We start from the raw sequence: 19,288 nt of genomic DNA, 5'->3' as shown, positions 1-19,288 counted from the left end.
GGTGCAGGAGCCCTCCAAAGAGCTATTAATCTAGCTGGAAAGAAAACCTTGTGAGAACACTTTAGCTTTCATAAGTTTTCTTCCCCTGGGGAGAGCTGTAAGGAGGGAGCTGAAAGGCACAGCAACATGCTCATATTTGTGTGTTTGCCATGGTATAAGTTATCTGGTACTTGATAAATGCTGGAATTGTACTTACTGAACTGCTGGGACGATGAAATTTTACTTTGTTCATCTGGTGTGATACTGGCAAGGGAAAAAGGATAACCAAAATGAACTTATTAGGAGAATTAATGGTTGAACCCTCGAATTTCTGAGCTGTGCTCAATATTTACTGAACTTTCTCAAGGAGGAGAGCACTCACTGCTGTCAGAGCTTAGCTTTGGGTGAAATTAAGTACTAAATTCCTGAATAAACATGTAAACCCTACCAAAGTCTTGAGTTTGTTGTACTGAGGCTTTCTTGCTCATTTTCCACTACATCTGAGTTTCAGACAGATTAGAGATGGTGCTAGAACAATTCATCTCTGGAATCCAGGACAAACTGGGAGCCTCACAAACCAGATTAGTGCAGGTTCAGTGCCAGAGACAAAGAGAGAATACTGCAGGGCTCTTAGTTATTCTGTTGCTGTTTCCTCTTTGAGAAATATAGTCATTAATATATCTGGACAAACTCGCTTTGCTTCATTTCAATCCTAAATGAACATCTTGCTCTCAGAAGTTCAACTCTGAGGTACAACAGTAAAAACAAGAAAAGAACCCAACAATACATTAATACACTCCAGAAATGCTGTATAATGCCAGGAAAGAAGTCACTGAGCCATTTCCAAAAATGTGAAATATTTGCAAGATATGATGAAGTGAAATGGATTATTCCTCTAATTATCATTCATAAAAGAAGCCCTGTCAAATGTAGACTGGATTTTTATGATTACTTACTGGGAAAAAAATAAGAATTGAATGATATTCTGATTAAATTGTAGCAATTTATTAGAATGATTGTTTCACCAGTAAACGCTGTAACTTGATTTGTAGCCTGCGATTTGCACTGAGAGCAAATTTCAGCCTAACCGAAAACTTTCTTTCCTATAGCTGGTTTCATGGTCTTTCATGGAAATAGTCTGTCTGAAAAGGTTCATGGTTCTGCAAACCTAGTGTGAAACCTAGCACATTCTCTCAGGAAATGCCAAGGATGGGTCTAATAAGGCTAGTAGGAGACTAATAGCATAATAATAGGTATAACAAGAGGAGTCTAGTTAATTCTAATTCCCAAGTCATCTCGGGATTAGATGCCTATGAAAGCTGGCATGCTAAATGAGGAATTGACACGGTCATCAGCTCTTTCAGGCCCTGTGTTCATTCAGAGTGTTGGGCTCTTTATTCTGCTTAGGAGAGAACTCAAGCAAGGGAGCAGAAGGGTGGACAACTCTCCTGGAAGATTTACAGGAAACTTTAGACACCTCCAGGATAGGCAGCAGACAAGGGGGGTGGGGGGGGAGCGGGGGCAGGGTTCAAGGATCTGAATTTTGGACAGAGGTCCCTCCGGGGAGAGGTGAAGAGCATTTAGACTCTAGTTTCCTCTTCTGGAGCTGATCCGCTGGTGTCTTAGTTCTTCGGCTGTACAATGGAGGTACCTAACTGATTTTCTTTCCTCACCAGAACATTGTGAGACTGGCTCAAATTAAAACTTTTAACACCTGGCTCTCAGCAACGGGGCCCATGGAGGTGTCTGAGATGCTACTTTTCCATGTAACATCAAGAATTATATCTGCTACATCATCTAACAGCTAAAGGGACTAACTTTTATGCGACTACTAAGAAAATCCAAGCACATCATATTTCTATTTCTCATTATCTTGTTTCCGTTCTCACAGGGCACAACAGTTTTGAGATATAGGCTGTGGTTTTGGACTTACAGAATAAGATTAACTATTGCTAACTCTAGATATCACTATTTATTCAGCTTGTCAAAAATGGATTTTTTATTGCCTAGAAGGGAGTGTCTGCTCTTTTCATTTTCCTGAGAAAAATGGGAGTAAGACATATATTTGAAAGCAACATACAGTCATTACACATGAGGTCACAGACCTCTGACCAGACCAGAGATTTCAAAGAGAAATTAAACACCTTAAACACTCTGCTGGACTTGGCCACACTGTCTTACCACGGACTTATTTGCAGGCTGATTCAGGCAACCAAATCCAGTTCTCCATATCTGATTACAACCGCATTGATGGTACCTTCCTTGTTGGCTACGTTTTATCTTCACTGAATGTCAGTGAACATTGAACATCTGTTAAAGGCCAGTGTGACCAGGCTTAGCAATTAGTGTCAAAGGGGACATTAGTAACAGGTAGTCCTAAATCTAGAATCTGTTTTCGCATTGATTTATACATATATCCGATTCGGTTTTCATTTCCACCCCCCAAATATGAGACCACATGCTGGGTAACTGATAGAAAGGCACAGACACCTTAAGTTCATGGTGTGATTTGGGGGGAGTAAGCTCCTAAATTAATAGTTTGGTCTCCAAAGGAGGATTTGGTAAAAGGAAAACATCATTCTGAAAAAGTACTATTGTTTTAAGATGTCTCTGGAGATAATTATCACTCCAGAATGGCCGCAGACCTCATGGTGCCTGGAGAATACAGGAAGTTTTGTGTTTTATCATGAAACTTTTTTAGTACACTTAAAAAAAAAAAAAAAAAACCTTTGCTGAAATTCCTGTATATTCAAAGGCAAAATGTAAACGTCCCCCTGGAGAACAGTCTACTGGATGGTTACGGAAATGGAGAAAATTAAATTCAGGTGCATATATAATAAAAACAACTACTTCTATGTAGCTACACCGTTATAATTCATGTGGGCATCGCTAACCTCTTGCTGCATTCTTAGAGATGACAAAACCAATTTGTGGAAATGGCATTAATGTTGACATGTCACACAGAGCACAAGTTTTTTTCATTCTCCCAACTTTTATTATCTTGCTCAGTTTTCTGAAAGGACTTTCCATCTCTGCTCTCTCTGCTTATCACCAGCCACACTGCAGGATTTTATAAGGCTTTTCCAGCTCTTTCTTGATACTTCCTTTTTCTAAGGGAAACAAACTCTCCCATTAGACAGCTCTTGTGAATCATCTTCAGTCTCTGTGACTGTTTCACCGCTGAAAACGCTGGGGTCAGGGCTGACTCCACAAGTGGACACAGGCACCTTGATGCATTGATTGCCGCAGCCAAGGGCTTGAACTCTGGATATGAGAGAGAGGAAGAAACAGACACTCGGAACAGGACCCACGAAAGCCAGCATGTAGAACGAGGAGCTTCTTGATACTGACATTATGCAGCTGCTGGGAGAAAAATGTGCCCCTCTCCAGGCCTTGCAGAAAGAAAACTTTTTCACAAGGATCCACAGTCAGGCACCTTCTCCAGGAGTCAGAGCCACCAGCAAAATGGCTGCTGCCATGAAGGAGAGTGACTGTTGCTGTCTGACAGCTCTGTGAGGAGAGGGTGTAGCAGACTTGGGTCCAGTTCCCAGCTTGACAAGATTTGAACCTATTCTGCAGTCTTTGCTTTAAGCAACAGGCTTTATCTCTTCTTCAATACCTCTTCATGAAGTCATTTGGTTTTATGTATAGTAACTTAACACTAGGACAGAGAAGAGGAGGTGTGAGCACAGTCGTCAAAGTATGCCTGTAGGAAAGGAGACACCTAGGTCTCGATCCCTACTCCATTACGTGTGTGTTGTGAAACACTGCACCTTTCCTTTCACCAGAGAAGTCTCCACGAGAGACCCCAGCCAAAGGTAAAGGCTCCTCCGTATACCTCTGGGTTGAGTAGCCATAATGCGGAGGATGATGCTAGTTTTTAGAGCTATGCGGCTTAGCTAATTAAGAATCACTCCATTACAGCCTTCTGCTGTAAACAGCTCCTCTGACTTCAGTCAGAGCACAGCCTTCTCCCATCCACCCCTCAAGCCTCCTGGCCTGTTAGAAAAGGAGAAATGTATGTTTCTGCCAAGCACTAAACACTGCCATGAGACCACCTCCCCTCTCCCATCTTCTCTTCTTGGCATTTCCTGATCCCTCAGCACTGCATACCTTCCTTTGATGGCCCTTGAGAGGCCATCAAAGGGGGCTTAGCTTGTCTTGAAGTCAATACTGGGACCAGAGCACGTCTCCTACAAGCCAAAACAGCCTCCTGAAGATGGTACCTCCTCCTCAGAATAGCCAAGTTGCTTAAGTCACTCTTCTTGGACAAGGCCTAAGTTGCATGTCTGTGGTATGTGACAGGCCTAAATCTTTGTTTCCCACACTACAGGGCAATGTTGTGATTTCTGAGTTTCGTTATATCCTGCAGTACAGGGCTGCCAAGTTCTCTCTTTTGGGATCAACCAGAAATCCCATTTCTGAGCTGAGAACTTTCTTCTAAGGAGAATTTCACCAAAAAATGAAACATTCCCATAAACAAAAAATCTGATTTAACAAAACTGACCTCCTCCCTTGGTGGGAGGCCTTGAAATTGAGACTTGCCCTTGAGAGCAGGGTAAGGACCAGCGGAGGGAGGGCCAGAGGGGGAAGTACAGCCTTGTGGTGAGAGACCACCGGCCAAGGGCATGGCCTATCCAGCACACTGCCCTTCAAGGGGACCCTCCACACAACTTACTGGATGCGCACAGCCTCCTGCATGTGGCAGGCCAAGGAAGGCACACCTACACATGTCCTGAGTTAGCTGAGGCAGTCCTGTGCTCAGAGGGAAACGCAGCAATACCCCCAGGAGATTGGCCATCTTGTCATTAAAGGAGTAGTGCTAGAAATAGGGTGGCCAAGCTGCCTCTGTCTCAGGCAGATGTTCAGTCACACTTCATCGTTGTAATGCACAGGCTCTAACACCCTGTTATTATTTTCACAATAATTTTTTTCATATCATTCTGGCTGTTCCCCCAGCCCTCCCTTTTTGTGTTCACTGGGGAAATTATTTCTCTGCCAAGAGAATTCTGCGCTGCCTGTTAAAAGAGATCCTCGCCGGTTCTCCCAACACATTGTGCTAGAAACAGAGACAATCTGGCAACCGTGTGAAGGACAATTGGTAGGGAATTATTCAACAACCTCTCTTTTTTTGTCAAAAAAATCCAAGCTAAATCTTTATTTCAGAAACATGTCGGATCAGATGAAACCTTGTTAGCCTTCTCACATTGGGGGGGGGGAAGTGAGAGAGAGGCGGAGGCTGAGACACTTTCCCATTGCATAGGAAAGAAGTCACTTGGGATATGAAGATTTGGGTTGAAGATCCTACTGCACTTCCTGCAAAGCCAGAACTTGCATCTGGACGCCTCCTGTCCCCAGGTAGTGCCTGAACCACTGCTGGACAGGTGAGATGGTAAATTCTCTTTCTTCTCATGTTTCCAAAGGGTTGCATTTGTTCTGGTGCAGAAGAAAACTGCCCAGAACTAGAAGAGGTTTCGTGAAATGGGGCTAGCATTCCTCCCACATGGGACTTCCCTCCTGCTGAACACCTTCTGCTGACCCTGCGCACAGAAAGTGCTGCTGTCACGGCAGACGCAGGCAGTGAGGGGAAGGGTCCACAGGTCTCACGTCAGCTCTGAACCAGGCAGCAGTGGGACTCGAAGCTGTGTTTCCCACTCTGTAGGTGATGTTCCTAATCACTGCCGTTTCTTGTTGACTTTGTTAACCCACCCTCTGATTTCATTAGAAATGCCCAAAAAGTGAATATGCTAATTTGCTATATAGTCTAAAAAAACAGGTATGTGTTGTCCTGAAACAATTATTTTTCCATTTTTATGGTATAAGCCTGAAAAAAATCAGTTCTTCATCCTCTTAGATATAAGTACCTCAGAATCTACAATATGCTTATCGCCTAACATGCAGAGAGGTTTTAAGTATATTTTTTATTCTACTTGATAGATGAGTAACTGCGGCACAGAGTAGATAAGGGATTTGCCCAGGGCCATATAGACACTTTGTGGAGAAGCAGGGACTTGAACCAGCTTTCCCACATTCTTTCTCTGGTTCAGTAAGAGACCAAGATGAATTCAGTAATTAGATTTTGCACGGTTCTTCCTCTGACTCTCGTTTCACATTTCACAATGTAGCAGTCAGGTACAACATTTTCTGTGAGTCTGTTTAACTTCTTTGCTATTGTTCTTGTATATCTGCTTTCCTATGCACATATTCTCTCTTCTTCTCGTATTCTCATATTCTTCTCAATGGCCCTTCTGGAAATTTGCCATGTTCCTTCTTCATCAAGTAAGCTGCTGACATAAGTCTCTATTTTCTTCTTGGATTTTCTAGTTAGAAAGGTTCTAGCTAGAATGATCTGCTTTCTCCAAAATATCTCCATTGGTAAATCCAGAAGCTCCCCACATCTTGCAAAACTTTGGTGTGAGAAATACTTTAAACTGCATCATGCTTACTTAAAAATGCTACTGACCTCTGCAGTAAAGCTTGGCATTCCTCTAATGTAATAGGAAAAATAAAGGAAAAAATTTAGACTGTTCATTATTTCTATATCTTTAATGCACCTACTCAAAAATATTGCACATGAGAGAGGAACAAGTATTTGAGAAATTCAAAGGACCATTCACCTTTTTATATGTGAAAAACAAATCCCTGTAAAGTTAACTTCGATTTATCTTCATGTTACTGTTTGTGGTAATTTCAGTCTGAGGTTAACACCTGAATAGCAATAGAGATTGTGGGCACGTATATTAGGTAGAGGACAGAAAGACAGTAACACTGTCTACTTCTTTAATAATTATCTGATAAAAGATCACTCATGAAAAAATACATGCTACACTGTCCTAAATTTCAATGTTAGGATGTTTCAATGTTTTTTTGTGCACCAGAAGTTTCACTAAGGCTTCTTGGTTTTAAATATTTTTAGAACTGTTTCTGGTATTTTCCTAGTAAGATCACATGTATATCATACCTATCATACCTCACAAGCTTCCCACTGTTCTCACCTCTCCTAGATAGTAGAATTTTTAAGGACACTGGCTTATGAAACACAATTGGCATCTATATGCTATATAAGAAATAATACTCATGAGTGAGATTTCTTTGGCGGTCATAAGGAATAGCAGAATTTAGACTCATTCACTTCTGCAGGAAAACTACATCATTCTCTCCATAAAATGTAACGGTATATAGTGCTTATCATATGAGCACAAACTCATGCATCTATATATGAAATACATAATTATTAGTGAGTTCAATCCTCATGCAAATTACCAAATATACCTCCAGAAGGGGGACTGTGTGGACAGTGCCAGCGTGCGGTCTGCTGCTCCTCCATCCCAATTAGCCCCCTAGACCTCGATCCAGCAGCTCCCGCGGGGTGGACCATATCACCGCACCGATGCATCAAACACAAGGGGCCTCACTTGTGCCTCTCTTTCCCCGCAGGCAACTGCACATCTCTGTGCCTCTGTGAAATAAAGTACTGGAGTACCACGCTCCTTCGGAAAGTGCACAGAGATTTCCCTGGGAAAAGCACCCTCTGAGGGTTAAGGAAGATTTCTGGGCTGCAGATGAGCTCATTCCTGCTCTCAGTGCCACCAGAGCAAACCCGAAGCGCAGCGGCAGGGCAGCGTGTTTAACCTAGCGTAACCGAGATCCTTCCCCCGGCTGTGCCTGCATACCGTAGCACCTCGCCTGTGGACGCGGGCATGCACAGCCAGGGATGGATTTGGCCCAGGGTCTGTAGGATTTGTCCTTATTCCCCCTCTAGAACAGCTCTCCTTGTAATTCCAAAAACGTAGTTCGGTAGCTCAGCACAGCTTGGCTGATGACGAGAGGACGCGGAGCAACTTTGGAAACACAAACTGGCACAGGGAGAGAGTCTTTTTGGCTTCGGAAGGACAGCACACACGTTCAGAGCCAGAATGTGTAAAGACTTTTGTTCACAAACAGAAATCCCTTGTGCTGACAGACACTGAACAAGGCTGACGCTCTCATGAATGCAATATGAAAGTTGCCTTGTATTGGGATTAGCTGAGCGAACAGTTTGCAGCAAACAATTGACTCAGAAAATTTAGTAGTAGGAGGATGGTCCCCCAATATTACAAAAAAAAAAAAATCAACTGTGAGAACTCTGTTGTTTTAATGACTTTGTTCCCTCTTTGAGATCATCCATCAAATGCTTCATGAGAACATATACCAGCCCAATGGTCTGCTTCTTGCAAATATTTGTTGTTCAAGGTGTGATACTCTGATTCTCACAGTGGCTCTGTACGGTGGGAAAATTGTTACCCGCACCTAACAGAGGGCAAACGGAGCTGTAACACGATCAGATCCTCAGTCCCAAGTCACAGAGGGAGTCCACAGCCAAACTGTTCCTGCCATGTCTTAGTTCAGCATCGCAATATCAGAGCCATCCGTTTTTCTGCCAAAATTATTATATTCCCAATACAGAGCCTTGCAAAAGGGTTCTTCACTATCAGACAAGAAAGTGAAGTGGCCACATGGACACTCTCTGAATCCACCACGCCTACCTGAAAAGGGATGAATTATCCTCTAGACATGCTGCTGTTTCCATAAGCTATATAGGGAGAACGACTGGGCCAAGCATCTTGTTTAGATGCCTCTAAGTTCCTGTGCGGGGAGAGGTTGAATCCAGGCTGTGCTGAAGTTTCTGTTTCTGATCAAAAGTCCTATATTTTATAAACAACTTTTCTTCTGATTTCTTCCCAAAGTACTTTCAGACCATTTTCGAAAAAACAAATGACTCAAATGTCACTTTTCTCTGTGAACTTTCATGTGTTCCAACTTCTCCAGAGCAAGGATTCTCAGAAAAGGTCACAAACAGGCAAAATAAAATCCCCAGATTATTTCCAACTCTTTCCCCACACTTCAGGCAGACCCAGTGGGGCTCACTGCTTCATCAGTACTGTTTATTTCACTGCAAAAGTATCATTCCTATGCCCTGCCTTTATTAATTACATTGAATGGAGCCAATTATTACCAGATAAGTTCGTTTATGCAGTATGACTAGCCCTCAGAACTGAAGAAGTGTGAGCCAGATGCGTGAGAAGTCCTAGCATGAGCGAACAGAGCAGTTTTGTGGAAATTTCATGACCAGTTACAACCCTGCATGATCGAAGCCTAAGCCCAGAGGTAGGAAACTGTCAGGCCCTTAAAAAGATACTTTTATCTGCCCTTTCCTCTGCCACAGTGATGCAAAAGCAGTATGGTGTCCTTCCACTTTCAGGCGATGCCCCCCAAACGTGTCTTTTTCTCCTTTTCTACACCTTTCAGACTCCTCTTTTTCTCTCCTTCTTCATTATTTTGCTCACTCACTAATTCAACTTGCATAAGAGACTTTACATAAAATCATTTAAGTGTGAATAGGAAGGACCCTTCCACTGAATATACAGTTAAGACTCACAGGTGCAAGTATTTTCCAGCAGCACTGAAAGGATTAATTGAAACATTGAGCCAGAGCAGTAATTATTTTACCAAACAGTGAAATGCTATTCAGCCCTTCCTTCTTACCTGCTACTGATGCAATCAAGGCCAAATGGAGCCAGGATATAAAATTACTGCTGCAGTTCACCAGTACTATGCATTTTAAAGGCAATTAGAGGAGAAAGATGCCCATGACTGCTGTGTAAGAAAGAGGGTTTTCATTAAACAAATGGGTGTAATGCTTACTGTAAAGTCCTGCCACTGCTTCCCAGCAAAACAAAATGTACAGGACTGGACTCATTTCTGAATTTCCAGAATGACTCCACTGAGTCATTCTTGGGTAGAGTTACTCCAGATTTACTCTCTGATAGATCAGAATCAGACCTATGCAGTGAAACAGGCTGATGCTAGAGGTGTTTTTTCTTTGCTTTGTTTTGCTTTAGGTGTATTTTTGTCTCTTCCTATTTGTAATTCAAAGACAAGGAAAACAGTAAGATCCACTGGGGAGGAGAGGAGGAGGAGGAGAAAATATTCCAGTCTTCATATCTGTACTTATCATAGGAGTAGACAGGGCTTGGTTCAGTTCAGCACTCCTGCAGCATGTTGTGTTTGATTCTCATTACGGCAGCGAAGCCCCCCGACTGCTGTGAAATCACCACTAAAGTGAGTGAACAGAAACTGGCCAACGCTCAAGCGTGGGGTGGACAACAACTATCTTCTTCCAACCTTTAGAAACTGGAACAGGTGAATGATCTGCCTTCTCAGTCCTGTGCAAAGCATCCATCACCCTTATGCTAATAGCGATTGCCATAGTTAAGGACCCCAGACTTCGGTCACTATGAATCTGCCTCGTCAAATCCATGGGAGCAAGGTACATCTCCCCACAAAGCTGAGTGTGCACCCTCTGCTTTACAAACCACCTCCAAGTATTTTATTAATTCACTAGAAACTTTCCAAAAAATGTGACCACCTTTGCTGAAATTTTCCATGTTTGATTTCTGACCAAAAGTGAGGGTTTTTTTTAAAAAAAAAAAAAAAAGCAGAGGAAAATTCCATTGGCTGGTTGTGAGCTGAAGCGAAGTGCCAAAACAAAGAAACATTTCCCCCCCCCCCCCCCGTTTGAGAGGGTTTTTGACCACATCTAATTATAGAAGGCAATACCAACCATCTGACATAGGAAGTTACACATAGACCTTACAAAGGCCTCACCTCTCTTTTCAATAGGCTATAGAGAGCCACACCTGGATTTAAGAGATGGAGGTTTGAAAACCATAGAACACAGCAGGTTATTTCTTCATTTATTCAGTTCGAACCCCACTGAAATCTATAGGAATCTCTGTTGATTTAGCAGCAGTTCAGCTGGACCTGAACATCAGCAGTCATGGTAAGGTGTAGACCTGTTGTCTGTGCTTGGTCCTTGTGGCTAGCTGGATACCTTTTAGCTCAAAGAGGCTGTGAGCTCCATCTGTATCCCTCTGCCTTACACCACCTCCTTTCCCTACAGCAAGCTCTTTTCCCCAAAGCCCCCACGGTTCCAGTCTGACTTGCCAGAAATGACCCTCTGTCTCTGAATGGAAGAAATGTCCAGCATTTTCTAGTTTTTCCAGCCAGCACAGAACTAATTAGTACCTTTCCAGAAGGACCAAGCCATATGGTAAGAAGGTCTTTATAGAAGGTGCAAAGGGGAAAATATTCCATCGCTGAAGGGATCTTGAAAACTGTGTCTCTTTTTGCAATGAATAAAAATGAAGCCAGAGATCTCCTAGATCTAATATGGAAAACGCTCCCAAACGCGGCTATCTTAATAACTACTTCGGAAGGTGTAAGGAAGACTATCCTTTCCCATTATTTCTTTTTTTTTCTTTCCCTTTTCTCTTTCTTTTCGTCCATTGCAAACTCGTCCCTGAACGGCACCACTTTTTTAATGCTTCCCACCCATACAATCACCACAGTGGTACAAGACTTACTGGGTACAGAGTAACGTTGTTCAGCCCTCAGGAGGAGCGCTCTGGGTTAGCACTGGAACACATTTGGGAAGTGTGTTATGGCTCGGCCTTGGCTGACACACTGGGATTGAACTAGGTGTCTCCAGAGCTAAAAGCCCAGGTTGTTGCAAGCTGAGGTTCAGAGCCAGGCTGTGTAGCTGGGAGCTGTAACAACTCATATCCTCTGTGGATTAGCACAGAGGGGGACTTGTGAGTGGTCCATGTGATATCTGTTCTGGAGGTAAACAGAGGATTTTAGTCTCCTGGGCTGTCAAACCAGTTCCTTTGACAAGCTCTAAATTCATTTAAAGTCATGTAATTTGAACATGCTGTGGGGTCCAAGTCTACTTCACTCTTGATACTACATCAATAGGTCCATTAAGATTTAGCCAAGTTTTGTGCGGTTTGTTCATAAACAGTCACTACAACGTCTCCTCCAGAGAGATAAGCACTCTTCTGCCAGAACACAATAGGGGCTGCTTACATGGTACGAATCCATGACTTTATAATCATTGGGGGGGGGGGGGGGGAGTGAAAAAGCAAACCATGCTCAAAAGATGCTTTTGAAACTTTAGCAACTTCGCCATCTTGTGTATATTTTCCCAGATAGAGACCCTGTACACGGAGCCTGGGAGTAGTACACTAGTTAAAGACTCTGTCAGCACTTGGATCATAAACACAGCCTTGTAGGGCTTTTATAAGTCAGACATAAAATTTCACCATAGGATGGAATGTCGCACATAACTGCTTAGCTAGGAGAGAAACATCTTCTTCTTTTTAAGCTTAGGAAATTTAAAAATCCCATGGATACCTTTAAGTGCCAGGATGTTGCAGATGAATTTTGATTTTTCATCCTGTTGAATAGAAAATTCCACACAGAGGCACATCACATTACACTGTCATTTGATTAATTTTTTTTTTTTTTTTTTTTTGGTAAAGCCATGACTTTACTAAAGCCATGTAGCAAAACTGTAGCAGTTCAAAAATGCCAGTCACTCGGCATAAGGCATGATTGTTCTCACGGTTCTTCTCTGAATCTGCCCCAGATATGCCTTTCTGAGCATATGAACCAGAGCAAGTATTCCACAACACTGAGTGTGAGGCCGAAAGAGGGTCATTTTGCAAAATTGTTTTGAACTTCAACAGAAAGTGCAGGTCAGACACCCTCACCCAATAATTCCTGCAACAAATCCTTATTTTTGGTTTCAACCATAGCAACTGCTTCAAACATAACATTGACACTTAAAGACTGCAGGATTCCAACGTGGCGCCTCTGGGTAGGAACCCAAATTGTTGCCACATGAAGGAAAACTCAGCTAAGGAGAGAGAAATTAGGAAGCCAAGTAGACTACTGATGGTGACCAAAGCGTGGAAACAGGCAAACGCATGGTTGCAGATGAACAGTATTCAGCTGAGTTGTTATTTTCAAAGATCTTAAAGGAAAGGATGGTTAAGAAATGCTTTTGCTGAGAAATTGCTCAGACAAGAAATCACTGTAGCTCTTCCTGTTGCCCCAATGGGACAGAACAAGACCCTCAGACCAAGAGAAGGTGTAAGTAGTCGGGCCCTGTACGGTGAGAGCATTCATTTGAGTACTGAAGGCAGCCAGGCCGCAGAGCCCCATGTCTCTGAAAGGCAACACAGACCCACGCTCTGCGTGTGCCTATGGCCGCCTGGTTAGAGCAAAGACCTGGCAGTTTTGTCATGACGGTCTACAGAGCACAGAGAGCCAAAGCAAAGTTTTCTTGCAGCAGACCGTTTCTTGTCCAGAGAGGATTGGCCAGGTTGTGCTAGGGCTATCTGCTATCACTGGTAATATTTGCCTTATCGGTTTTGTACCTTACATCATCTGTATGGCATGTAACAAGTTTGCAGTAATGGGTTAACCCTCTCTCTTTTTTGCTCTTATTATCCTTTTAAGGTCTGTGCTTGCAATAGGCTGAGTACAGGGTTGTTAGGAGATTGATACATCCCCACCCTGAAGGCCAGAGAAAGGTTCCCACTGACCCTTGTGGGGCTGAATCGCTCACTGTTTTGCAAGGAGAAAGCCTATAAAAACAACAGGGGGGCAGCCCTTAGTCCCTCCCAGAGCTGGCTTCAGCTCGTTTTCTGTGTCTCCCCCAAGACCCTCTTCAGGCCACATCACACTTTCTCTGTCTGTCCTTATTCTCCTCAGTATTTTCAGGTTTCCAAGTCTCTTGTCACTTAGTTCTTAGGCTTTTCTCTGTGCTATTGCACACAAACTTCTCAGACCAGTCCTCGGTTTCTCTCTCATCATTGCCATTTCTGCTGCCTGGAGCCAGAGTGGGATATTTTGGCAGATGGGATGTAGCACCATCTTCACTTGTCATGGCCTGCTTTCACATATGAGGCCCCAGCAGCAGGGGATCTCTCCTATCTTAGGCACCAGCCTAAGACACCAGTGGGGTGAGCCACCCTCACACAGTGCCTTAGTCCCTCTAGGAAAAGACTAAAAAAGGAGCCCTAAATCTAGATGACTAGCTTAGAGTAGGTTCCCCTCATGTCTAGACACCATTTGCCAGGTGCTGTACACATCAAAAGCAGAACAGCCCCTACCCAAAAAACTTCCCATGGACGCATCAGGCAAGGGGCGACAGATAAATAGGGACAGGATTCACCTAATCAGATGCAAAAATCTTCAGTTTAGTTGGCAACAGCCAAACTGGATGCATCCACTTAGCTCAGCTGTAGCCCTTTGCGCTGTGAGCTGGATGAGATGAGCACTGCCATTAAGGGAGACAACATCAATCAGCAAAACAAGCAGCCATCTCAGCACCCTAGTTGTCGGTTGCAAGTCTTAAGGAAGGGGTGTTGATGTGTGCCTCAGCTCCACTTCAGTGCTGCTGCAGGCCTTCCTCGGCCCCTTGGTGTTGCTTTAATGTTTTTTTGTATGCCTGGTGCTTTGCCCATTGCCTAAGCTTCCTCCTCTTCAATTCAGGGCTCTCAGGTTTTCAACCTTCCACAGGGAAAGGACTATTCCTCTTACATGGAGTAAGACTTTGGGGAAAGTGAATGAACAGAAGAGAGCACTTAGAGCTGAGACGTTGAAAGGCTCCTTACACAAAACACAAAAGAGCTTTTCTTCTCATCAGTGTTTTCAGGAGACAAAAGAAAACACATTTTCTGAAGTGTTCCTTGGAGATATTTTGTTTTGAAGTGGTTAAAGAATTTAGAATGAGATAAGGGGGAGACACTGGCATAAAGCGAGGATAACAGCTTGTTCCTCTGAGGGCTGGGATTAAATTGCAGGGAATGCTGGCACTCAGCCCAAGCTCAGCTTCTCCGGCCCCAACACTTGCTTAAAAAGGTAGAACTTGAAACATGTGCTTTGCACTCTCTTCTTATCATCGCCCTCCTGGCTTTAACCATTGTTCATGTGCTCTGGCATTCTCCAAGCCTGCATCTAGGTTTTGCTCAAGACAGCGTTGATAAGCCCGATGATGAATGTGGAAAACTCCTCCCTGAGAGGGTTTGACTGGGGCTGCGTCTGAAATCACTGGCAAAGGACTCCCCTGTTGCTTTTTTGCTCTTCTTTCCCTGGCACTAGAGGCAGTCGCATTTTGCAGAAAGCCGCTGAGAAGCCGAGATGCTCTGTTTGCAGGTGACTCATTATCAGATTGATGGTGCTTATTGAGGGATTATATTAGCTTTTGTTTGGCTTGATACAATGCAAGACTGTCTTTCTCTCCTTACCTAGTGTTGCCCTTTTTTTAGCAGTGAGAACTTGCTTGCTGATGTTTGCAGCTTAGTATTCTTTGAGCCAGAAGCTCTGTGCAAATCACTCTCAAAATCCTCCCCTCTCAGTCTGCAGGCATTGCTGACAGATACTGGATGTTTCACCTGTCTAACCTTAAACACACATGTTTTCACAACAGATGGGCAAGTGGGTTTTTTCATGCTGTTTGAGTCAGCGTAGAGTAGCAGATTAGCCAGGTCTGTGAATCAGATTTTCTAAGGCCCTTTTTGTGTGCTGACAGTGAGTGTCAAGACCTGTGTTTTCTTACATCCATTTATCATGGCTTGGTATGTTCAAAAATGTTGTTTTTCTTCATTAACTCTTTCATCGGTAAAAGGCCAAGATGTTCATGCTGTCTTTACTGCTGCATTTTTGGGTCTCCTGGGTTAATTGATTAATGAAGTAGAGCTGTTGGTATCTGTAGAAGAGAGGACATCTTGTTTTAATGTACAGACACCACAATGATAGTAACCAGAGGCCTGGCATGAACACAGGGGCCTGGCATGCAAAAAAGGAAGAGATGATGCCCTGAAAACCTCATATGCTAGGTAGCAACACAGAGTAGCATTTTCCCCTTTTAAAGTAAGGAAGGAGGTGGGAGGTGACGGAAATGAGAGTAGGAAACAGGCAGCGACTTGTCTAAGGTCATACAAGAAGGCCGTGGCACACCTGTGAATGAACGCAGGTCTCAGCAATGTGTCTTACTTACAAAGCTGAAGTCTGCTTCCCATTTTAGGTGGACATCTTGTTAGGTACGTGATCTATCTGTATGCTGCTGCTGGCTTACTCATTCTCTCCTCATAAGAAATGATGAAGTCTTGTCTCTAATCAGGGAGAATACAGGAATGTACACTGAACCGTAAACCCCTCTGGCTGGGTGCTAAACCCAGCAGCTGTGAGCAGGTAAGCTTTGGGTTGTTCCATATCTCATTCTTAAAGAATCATTTTGGCAAGCCCTTCCCCTCATCTGTCTCAATTACAAGTGATTTTATATTCATAACTCTGCTTTGCGGGTTCCAGATCCAGAATACGTAGGCGCAATCAGGATTACTGTGTGGGTTAGATTTCACCTGGGGATAAAAAGGAGCTGTAAAGTCCACTTCCCGGTCACAGTGCCAGAATGTAGTGAGGCCAGACTGGAGAAACAAATACCCCATAAAAAACAGAAAGGTCGGCTGCAGTGCTTGAACCTTGATCTTCCTATGGTTTGAAAGGAGGAGTCTTTGTGTGTGTTTTGGGTTGGATCAGTTTGATTTGTTTTAGCTTTTTCTTAAGACAAAATATGGATTTTCCTCTCTGCATTTTAAATAGTTGTATCATAAAGTTTGGCCTGTGTTGTCTCTGACATGTTGTACACATGCAGCTCTATTTAAGTAACAGCTGGGATATATGCACATATGTCATCTATCAAAGTTTGGAGAGGGAAACGCATGAGCTGATGCATTTTTGTATACTTGCTGTCATCACATTCAAGTAGAAAGAATTAAGGCTTGAAAAAGAAAAAATCTTGTTGCTTCATCTTACCATGAAAATCTTCTTCCTTTAACCTTATGCCCTGCATAGTTGAGCAACTGTATGGAAAAGTTTAAGTGGGTAGTACAGAGATCAAAAGAACGCCATCCATTATAAATTATTTATAATTGCACTTCACTTGCACTTCAAAAAACTGGAGTCAGGTTCTGTTTGTATTCTTGTGGGTTGTTGTTGTCTTAACCTGTTAGTATTTGTTTCTTTAACTTCTTATTTTGATGCTGATCACGCCCCCGCATCCAAAGGATTTTGAAACCATTAAGACAGCAACCGTAAGGTCTGCAGAGCTGGGACCCTTTGTTTGCCTCCGTTGGAGTGGTGGGTTTCTGCTCTGAGCTAGTGAGTTGGGGCACTTTTATGAAAGGACAAGTCCTAGAGGACTGAAGACCCAAGGGATGTGTGTCTATTAGGGTTTTGCAGAACGTGTCCGAATCCCGCTTCTCCAGATGATATGTGACACAGTGGTGCGAGGGAGTGGGGAGGCCAGAGCACGTCTCTGCTGGCTGGCTGAAATCCTACTTGACATGGGAAGGTGGTTGGCTTTGAAATATGTCCTTTCAGTAATATCGCCTCTCAACAGAAGTACAGGATCCGGGTATTAGTTACAGCTTGCTTTAGCCCCTCTGAGACAGCAGCAGCAGCTGGATTTTGAACCACTGAATTTAGGTTTCAATATCCTTTATTCTCCATGCCACATTAGCGAAGTCAGTGAGGCATGAGGGAAGATATGAGAACTGTATTTATCTTCTGTATATCTCATCTACAGATTTATGGATTGTCTTCCCTCATCCTCAGAATACAGAAACTGACATACCAGAAAAGACCCAGAGCTGATCTAATCCAGTACCCTGACTCTGACAGTAGCCAGTGGCAAATATTTCAGATAACTGTATTAAATCATGACTGCAGGCAAATTCAAGATAATCTTCACTCTCGTAATACTCTTCCTGCACTGAAATAGTTAAAGAATGGCTTCAACCCTGAGCCGGGAGGTGCACTAGTCTTTCAACTGTTCATGCTGTTACAATATGTAACTTACACCTGGGTATCCTCATTCTTCCTAGGAATATATAATCCATTTTGGAATACTACTAAGCAACTTCCTGCAGCAGTGAGTCCCTCATCCCTTCACGTATGGCACCAGGAGGTGTCATTTCCTTTTATATATTTACCAGTCCTCCTGAATGCCTCAGTGCTTTTGTGTTGTGAGTCTGGAACGACACCTTAGGAGGTCTCCCAAGTGACTTACTTCGATCTCCTTTTATCACATTCTCTCTTATTCATCTCCTTTCTTACCTGACACAACAATGGCCTACATGGACAGTGAAACACCTGATTATTGACCCTTACATCCATCAAGACTAATCTTATCTATCTGCCTCGCTGAGGCCACATATGGGACTACCGGTAGATTCAGGCACCTTCAGCTGGAGGAGCTTCACACTTAACAACATTCCTCCCAGCAGTGAAGGCTCGTACACATCTCAGTTAACTCTAAGCATCTCAGCAGCTGACCTAAGGAGATACTCCAGATATCACAGTCATTGACCCTGGAAATGCCAAGCTTCCTCCATGGCTGGATGGGGAGCTGAGGATCCTAGTGCCATGTGCCTAGAGTCAGAGGGGATCAAGGTATGTTCTTTATGATTTTGCCTACAACCTGCCCTACCTGCAGTCCTTTCCCACGTCCTCCTCTGGTCCTTGTCTGGACTTAGTGTCAACACCGTGTCTAGCCACACTCTGAGAGCAGGGACCTTTTAAAAAGTGGCTATGGCAGCTTTTAAGGAGTCTTTACAAATATGCAGCAAACCAGTTAGAGATTGCATTCAGTTCTAGTTTTAAAATGCTACAAAGCTCAGCAAGTAATACCAGCTGAGTTTTGGGTTCATGGCTTTCTCACATCCCGAAGTACAGCAAGTGCCAGATCATGTCTTTCCCTTTCCAAACTGCTGAGTGGAAGGAGATATGTCATGTGCTGTCCTTCATTAACGCCACAGCCACTCTGCTCCTCACGCCTAGATTTTCCCACAGAAGGACAATGTCCTTCACGAGCTATAGGTGGATTTCTAAGATCATTTTCCTGGAAATATTTTCATTACTCAGAAATAACATTTTCCACAGGCCTACCTGCAAGTCACTCTCTGAAAAGGCTTGACATGGATGCCACGTATCTCCACAGACTTGCTCCTGTCCCAAGCTTGTTTCCAATAATCTGCTGCAAATAACGTCATTTCATTTGTGTGCAATTCTTCAGCCAAAACTTCAACCTAAATTCTACACACTGTTTCTGAAGAGATTCCTCCCTCTTCAGCATGTTGTTTTTAATCTCTTGTGTAGAAAATGCTGTTAAAGCCATATGGCTTGATTTCGCCATCACCAATGCTATTCTATCCTTTATCCCATTGTGAAATGCTGCCAAAACAAGAGGGTGGTGTTTTATCGTCACCCTGCGTACAGTGCCTGACCAAACACTGGATAGGCAACAGTCCTATGGTTCATGTTAAATGTTATCTCTGGCCATCAAAATTAATGTATAGTAAAGACAGGAAGAAAAGAAAAGAAAGTTTTACTTCACAGGGCTGTAGTCAACTGAATGTCA

The 19,288-nt window shown here is 43.3% G+C and overlaps 1 long non-coding RNA gene across 1 annotated transcript in view; it reads left to right on the top strand.

Annotated features, from left to right (window-relative positions):
* The first annotated feature begins 5,251 nt into the window (after positions 1 to 5,251).
* LOC112990788 (uncharacterized) overlaps positions 5,252 to 19,288 on the top strand; it is a 46,435-nt gene continuing 32,398 nt past the window's right edge. Inside the window, exon 1 of the long non-coding RNA XR_003261157.2 lies at positions 5,252 to 5,363. This is a non-coding gene — a long non-coding RNA (uncharacterized LOC112990788). The remainder of the gene's footprint in view (positions 5,364 to 19,288) is intronic.

This window comes from Dromaius novaehollandiae, chromosome 4, assembly GCF_036370855.1.
Source record: "Dromaius novaehollandiae isolate bDroNov1 chromosome 4, bDroNov1.hap1, whole genome shotgun sequence".
Lineage (NCBI taxonomy): Eukaryota > Metazoa > Chordata > Aves > Casuariiformes > Dromaiidae > Dromaius > Dromaius novaehollandiae.
This window is presented reverse-complemented; position numbering and strand designations above follow the sequence as displayed.